We start from the raw sequence: 6,949 nt of genomic DNA, 5'->3' as shown, positions 1-6,949 counted from the left end.
CGGGGTGCGGGAGAGTGGACCGCGTAAAAGAGATGAGGATAGTGATGACGATGGTGATGTTGATGAAGATGATCACCGCGGCGATGATTCCCCTCCCGATGGCACTCCGGCGCCACCGAGAGAGAGGAGGAGAGGTTCTCCCCCTTGTGCTTCCTCCTCCATGGCCTCCCCCCTAGATGGGGAGATGTTCTCCCTCTGGTCCTTGGCCTTCATGGCGATGATGGCCCCTCCAGGATCCTCCTTCATGGCCTCCGGTGATGATGGCCCCCTCCGGCAGGGTGCCAAAGAGAGCCTAGATTGATTTCTCGTGGCTACAGAGGCTTGCGGCGGCGGAATTTCCGATCTAGGTTATTTTCTGGAGGTTTGGGCATTTATAGGAGAGGTTGGCGTCTAGAACAAGTCAGGGGGCCCCACGGGAAATCCACGAGGCACAGTAGGGCGCGCCCTCCACCCTCGTGGGGCCCACATGCCTCCTCTCCGGTAACTCTTCATTCCAGTATTTTTTATATTTTCCAGAAAAATTCTTCGTTGATTTTCATCGCATTCCGAGAACTTTTATTTCTGCACAAAAACAACACCACGGTAGTTCTGCTAAAAACAGCATCAGTCCGGGTTAGTTCTAATCAAATCATACCAAAATCATATAAAACTATTGTAAACATGGCATGAATACTTCATAAATTATAGATACGTTGGAGACGTATCACGCCTTCTGGCTCGTCGACACGTCGGGAAAATTCATCTCCCGACGAGGCTGCCGGAGGCGCCACGCCGCCGCATCGTACGCGCGGGCCGCCTCCTCTGCGGTGTCGAAGGTGCCGAGACTTAGGCGTTTTTCGCCAAATCAGATTTCGGAGGAGAAGGCGCTGGAGCGGCGCTCGCGGACTCCGCGAAAATCCGAAGCGCCCAGGCGGCGCATCGACATGGTGGCGCAGAGACGGCGAGGCGTGTGTGAGGCGGCGAAGCGAGTGGGCGACGGACAGAGTGTGGAGGGAACGCCTTCTTAATAACGCGCGCCGGACGCGGCGCAACAAAAACAGCGCGCGCTAGGCCGTTTTTTCCCGCGCGCTGGAGTGCCAAAACCAGGGCGACGAGATGGCCGCTGGCATGATCTATGGCCGTGGGCCTTTTTTAAAAATTGCGCGCGGACATGAAATGGATCGGCATGTTGGACGCACTGCCGATCCAAATCTAAAAAAGGCCGGACGCCGAGCGGGCGGCCGACCCAAACGGACAAAAAACGGATGAAATCGCCGTCCGTTTGGGTCGCCCCATTGGAGTTGCTCTAAAGAGAGCTCCCTATGCGAATCCACCGGTAGCTAGGAGTAACTCATTGTGGCAACACCCATCATAAAAAAGATAAAAGATAACTCCTTGAGGCAACGTAAATGGACGCGTGCGCCATACACAACATTGTGTGTTAGTAAGCTTTATTATTACAAAAATAAAACTTTTAGCAAGCTAGCTCCTCTTCTCACTCCCCCGGAGCTATGATGGTCATCATGTTCCGCTCCCAACTGCTTTACTAAGGGCTGCATGTGATTCCATTCTTTCACGTACCATAGTGACGCCGGATGGCCCCTTTGATTAGCTTAAATATTCAGATTAGTGGTACTAATCAGCAGTCACCACCATCATGTTTCGGCGCTACGCTAGCTAGCCCTCAAAACTAATCCTCACACACACCAAAAGATGGCAGTGGCAATGTGGGATATCATACCCGAGAGGTAGCTAGAGATCAGAACAAAAATGCATCAACACCTTTACCAAGCATGTCCCCCTTTACATGGCCAAGAGGCAGTTTTCAATTGATGCCCACATACTAAGCATCCCCATTACCGCTAAACGATTGCATGTCTTGCAATGTTAATGGCCGACCGAGCCGCCCAAACGAGATGTCTCTAACTTTAGGCCTTCGCATTGGTGTGCTAACATGGCTAGCTAGCTGCATCCAAGTGTATCTCGGGTAGCTTTACGCCCGGACTATGTGAGCAAATCATGGGAATTGCATGTAGAACAGTGTAAGTGGGGCTATGTGAGCAAATCATGTTCAGCCAAAGCAGCGAACCTACTGCTTTGTCTGCAATTTGCCTTCTTCCTTGAGATTTGTTGGGACTGAGGACCAATAACATGGCAAACTGCTCTAAACCCTACTTTAGCTCGAGCGATGAGTTGAAGACACTGACCGGTAAGAGCATCTACACCCAGACTTTTGACAAATGCGGCCCCTATACGTCCACGGATGTGCCCCTCTCATATCTTGTGTCTGGTATCTATCTTTACTTTTATAAAAAACAGAGTTGGTGATAATGATGTGCCTGCCATTCTATAATATAGGCCGTCCGATTTGTATCTGGCGGGTAGGAAGGAAACTATGGCAATTTTGCAAAAAGATATATATCCACACCCCTCTCCACATTTGCAAATAAGGCCTTCCGCCGTTCATCATTTTCTCTCACAAAATAAACTACTCATACAAATGCATCTTTATGTTCCGTGCAACGCACGTGCATCTTGCTAGTATATTTTAAATTCAGACTCTTAAATCCATGCAAGTCCATGCACGTCCATCATACATATCAATGTCGCATATAAATAACAAATTTTGGTAGCAAAATACATAATTATTGGTTTATTACATAGAATTTATTTTAAGCGCACAACTCAAACATTAGCTCTTTAGTTTACATTATGGATCCACATATGCTCCACAAGATCACCGAATAGCTCCGTGTGCACCAGATGATCTCGAAGGTTCCGATGCATTTGCAGAAAGTTCATAAGCTGATTTGCATCTTAATCTTTCGGGGTTTGAACTTGTTCGCTAGGCGCTTCGAAATCATTCGTTTGGGCAACACTATCACCCTTATCCTCGACAATCATATTGTGCAAAATAATATAACATGTCATCAACTGCCACCAAGTTTCTGATTCCCACATCATTGCAGCTCCATGAACAATTCCTCAACGAGCTTAAAGCACTCTGAATGCCTTCTCCACATCCTTTCTAGTTGCTTTCTGCATTGATGCAAAGTGGTTTTGTTTGTTGCCGTGTGATTCGGATATGCTCTTCACAAATACCTCCCACTGAGGATAGATGCCATCGGCAAGATAGAATCCCATGTTGTAGTCACGGTCGTTGATAGTGTAGTTGCACGGCGGCGATTCTCCATTACAAAGGCTCCTGAAAATGGGAGATCGTTGAAGCACGTTGATATCGTTGTGAGAACCCGGCATGCCAAATTCATAAGTCATGTGATGCCACTGCTTCCAGTATGATGGTGGCCTTTTTGGTGTGATCTTGATACATTTCCTGCAAACTTTTGGGACAGTTCTTCCATTGCCAATGCATGCAATCAATAGTTCCGAGCATTCTAGGAAACCCTTTGGCATCTTCAATAGCCAACAACTTTTCTGTGTCCTGGACATTTGATTCTCTCAGGTACTCTGCTCCAAACACCTGCACCATGACGCGGGCAAACTTGACACTAGTCTTCAGGCATGTGCTCTCCCCCATCTGGACCATCTCACCAACGGCATCTGCGGTAGTACCAAGTGGAAGCATCCTCAGAGCAGGCGTGTATTTCTGCTTAGCACAGAAAAAGAAAGTTGGTCGCAGCAATCCCTTGCGAGCTTGAAGTAGTTGTCGTGTGCCTCCACTCCCTCCACAATGCGCAAAAACAATCGTTTCTGTGTGCGAAAACGGCGACGAAACCATGGATCCTCCAAGAAAGTTGAGTTCGGAGCAAGTAGTCCCGTTGTAGTAGCCGTGCTCCGGAGACCCTATCCCGATTGATCACTCTTCTCCTTTTGATTGAGCCCTTGAAGTTGAGAACATGCTCCACCTGCCGGTCCATTTTCTCTTGCATGCTTATGAGCATGATCATGTCCACTTCTTCTTCCGAATCCGACGAATCAAAGAACTCATCTTGAATCATTTGATCAAGCTTCATCGGGCCATACTCCTTGTCCGATGAAGCATCCGAATTCATCGTTTTTCCTATTATAAGTAAATCACAAAAAACCGGGCCGGACAATGTGTCAAACACATAGAGCGCAAGAGGCAACCCGAGAGTTGCCGGACTTACTACGGTGGCGTCCGGGCCGGAGACGACGTCCCCGGTGAGCACGGGAGAGATGACTCACATACTGGTGCTGGTGGCGCAGAGGCTCGGAACGGCTGCAGAGCAAGGGTGGCAACGGAGCTGCAAGACATCCGTCGTGGAGGAGAAAGAAGAGAGGAGAGAGCAAATGGATCCGGTAGGTCGAGGGTGTGGATTTGGTGCAATTTATGGTGGGTAGAGCTGTCGGGACCGATGAGGCGGGCACGCTCGGATGCCCCATATCCACCCTACATTTGGGCTGGATATTAGGGGTGTCGGTCAGCCCGAACGTTAGACCGGTTTGAGGCATTTGTCTGGGTCGTCTTTTTTGACTGATCACTGAACAGGCGGTCTGCCCTGAGGTTTTGAGGCGGTTTGTGGTGCGCGGTTATAAATGCTCTAACAACAATAACAAAGAAGGCTGAAAATTTAGTTGTCCACAACGTGATGTATTAACACTAGGAGCATTGTTTCTTCCTTGATCAACATTATCGAAAAAACTGGATATGGTTGCTGTAAAATCAACCGAGACATAGCTAGTCCGTTATTTTTTTCCTAAACCGAGACATGCGTGACACTACATGCAGAGAGACGTTAGACGGCGGTCGGCTTTGAAACATGTCACCCACAACCGCGCATGCCAAACATCCCTGGCATGCGGGTGTGTTTGGTTGAAGAACCAACTGTCATGGAATGGAATGGTTCCATTCCAAAGGAACGGGTCGGTTCCGTTCCTGTGTTTGGTATGAGCAAAAAAGTAGAATGGAATGGTCCCATTCCTGTGTTTGGTTTGGAAGCATGGAATGAAAAATGGAATAACAAAAATTCAAAATTTCGGCAGCATTTCTTTTGTACTTAAAAAAACAACAACATAACACTATATATTGACAAGCATGATACATATATGATATTACACAGAACACAATTTTCAACAACAATATCATAATATAGCAAGTTCATTTTCCATGTGAATATGCAAACATACACCACAATACTTCACAACGGAAATCAGGATCTTCGTAGGCGTTTTCTTTTCTGTGTACATGACGCCAAAGGTAAAGAAAAACACTGATTCGGTATTGGCTAACTCTGAGCTGATTTGATCTGAACAAATGTATGCTGCCTTCTTTGGGATAATTTGTGCATTTGGCTTCAGTGTGGCATCCTGCCTTGGAGTAGCAGCAGCAGCACGCTTGACCAATGTATGAGGTAGATTGTAGAGGTTGCAGCAACAAAATCTGAAGACGTAGACAGGAGTAAACACTATCAAGAATATGGCTACCAATGACTTGTACTAGGGATTTAACACATCAACATATATTGCAAAGATAAACTGGACAGCATGTATTTCAGTAGAAATTAGGAAAAGACCCCCTTCGTTTGAACAGTATAGAGAAACAAAATGAATCAAAAGACAACCATGAGTCCATCTCTGCATCTCTCTCGGCTGGGCAATCTCCATGACTGCAAAGTGTAACAGCGGATGCACTAGTTTGAACAGCACAGAGCACATACAAGGGGTAAGGAAGAGATGTCGCACCTTGAGGAGAGGAGCCTCTACCGCCGTTGTTAGCTCGCCGGAAGCACGCCTACACCGCCGCCCAGCTGCAACCCCTCTGCAAAACTACCGTCACGCAGCTCCAGATCGAGAGAAAGGACGGCCTGCTTCCCTCATGTGCTGTAGATCAAGAGGGGAGGAGTCAGCCGCGGCGAGGGAAAGAATCGGGGGAAGGCGGGGCGGGGCGGGGCGGCGCAGATCGAGGGAGAGAGAGAGAGAGACGAGGGGGAGGCGGCGCAGCGAGGAGAGGCGATAGGGCTGGGCGTACGAGAAGAGAGCCGGTTCCGCGTCGTCCGCTCGTTTTGGAGGTATCACCTGGTTCCGCATCTGGGCCGAATATTCGGTTGCTAGGAACGAGGCGGTGACCCATCTCCCTACTGAACACGAGAACGATGCTCGGCAATGGGTCGGACCCGTGACGTTCCACGCCATTCCAGCAACCAAACACACCCCAAAGATCGGTTTTTGTCATAATTGTACACGTACACATCTGCCATGTTTGAGCACGTACACACACTGGCAAACTTATACTCCTATTTTGTAATGGCTCCAACTGCTAGAGGTATGGCCGTTTCCAGCAACAAAATCCAAAGCGGCAGATCAGCTGAAAGCAATGACACGACAATAGCTTCCTCTGGAGAACTATATGGCACAGGCACGGCGACTGAGGAGTTTTAAGAAGCATCAGAAGTTGCGCATGATTGGGTTTGTACCTAAAGCATGGTATGTACTCACTTCCGGTCACTGTAATTTTATTTTGGCCTGTCAGACCAAAGTAAGCTTATAACTGAACACTTGTTCATCTGTGACGGCAACTGAATATTGCAACTTACCAGTAAAACATTTCTGAGTGGGTTGAGTCTGTTACTTCTTTTCCTCTTTCTCTTTGCATCATGTAACAGCTCAATGGCAAAATATTAAAGTGGTGCAATCATTTTAGGAGTATATAAAACAAGCTAGTCAACTTGTTTGGATCTGTGTAGCAACTATGAGGTAGTTTAGTTTCATCATTATTTCTCTTCGTTTCTTATGATACCTGCAGCTTAATAATTCTCCTAACTACCCAAATAGTGGTAATAAGGCAGAGCTTCATGCATTGTTTTCTCTTCTTCAATTTCTTCTTCCTCCGGTTTGTATATAAAGCTGAGACAATTATATGACATGTTGCACGTGTACCACTGAAGACTAACGCCCAGATCAGATCAGCAGTGGAAGTTTCATCCAGAAATTCGTTAGTACTCCCTCTGTAAACTAATATAAGAGCGTTTAGATCATTATTTTAGTATTC

General features: G+C 47.3%; 1 long non-coding RNA gene across 1 annotated transcript; it reads right to left on the bottom strand.

Moving 5' to 3' along the window:
* Positions 1-4,965: 4,965 nt before the first annotated feature.
* On the bottom strand, positions 4,966-5,932 carry LOC123165914 (uncharacterized). Its single transcript, XR_006483286.1, has 2 exons — positions 5,644-5,932; positions 4,966-5,341 (listed from the first exon to the last, which is right to left on the bottom strand). It is a non-coding gene; the product is annotated as an uncharacterized lncRNA (long non-coding RNA).
* Between the last annotated feature and the right edge of the window lie 1,017 nt (positions 5,933-6,949).

Source organism: Triticum aestivum, chromosome 7D (genome assembly GCF_018294505.1).
Source record: "Triticum aestivum cultivar Chinese Spring chromosome 7D, IWGSC CS RefSeq v2.1, whole genome shotgun sequence".
NCBI lineage: Eukaryota > Viridiplantae > Streptophyta > Magnoliopsida > Poales > Poaceae > Triticum > Triticum aestivum.
This window is presented reverse-complemented; position numbering and strand designations above follow the sequence as displayed.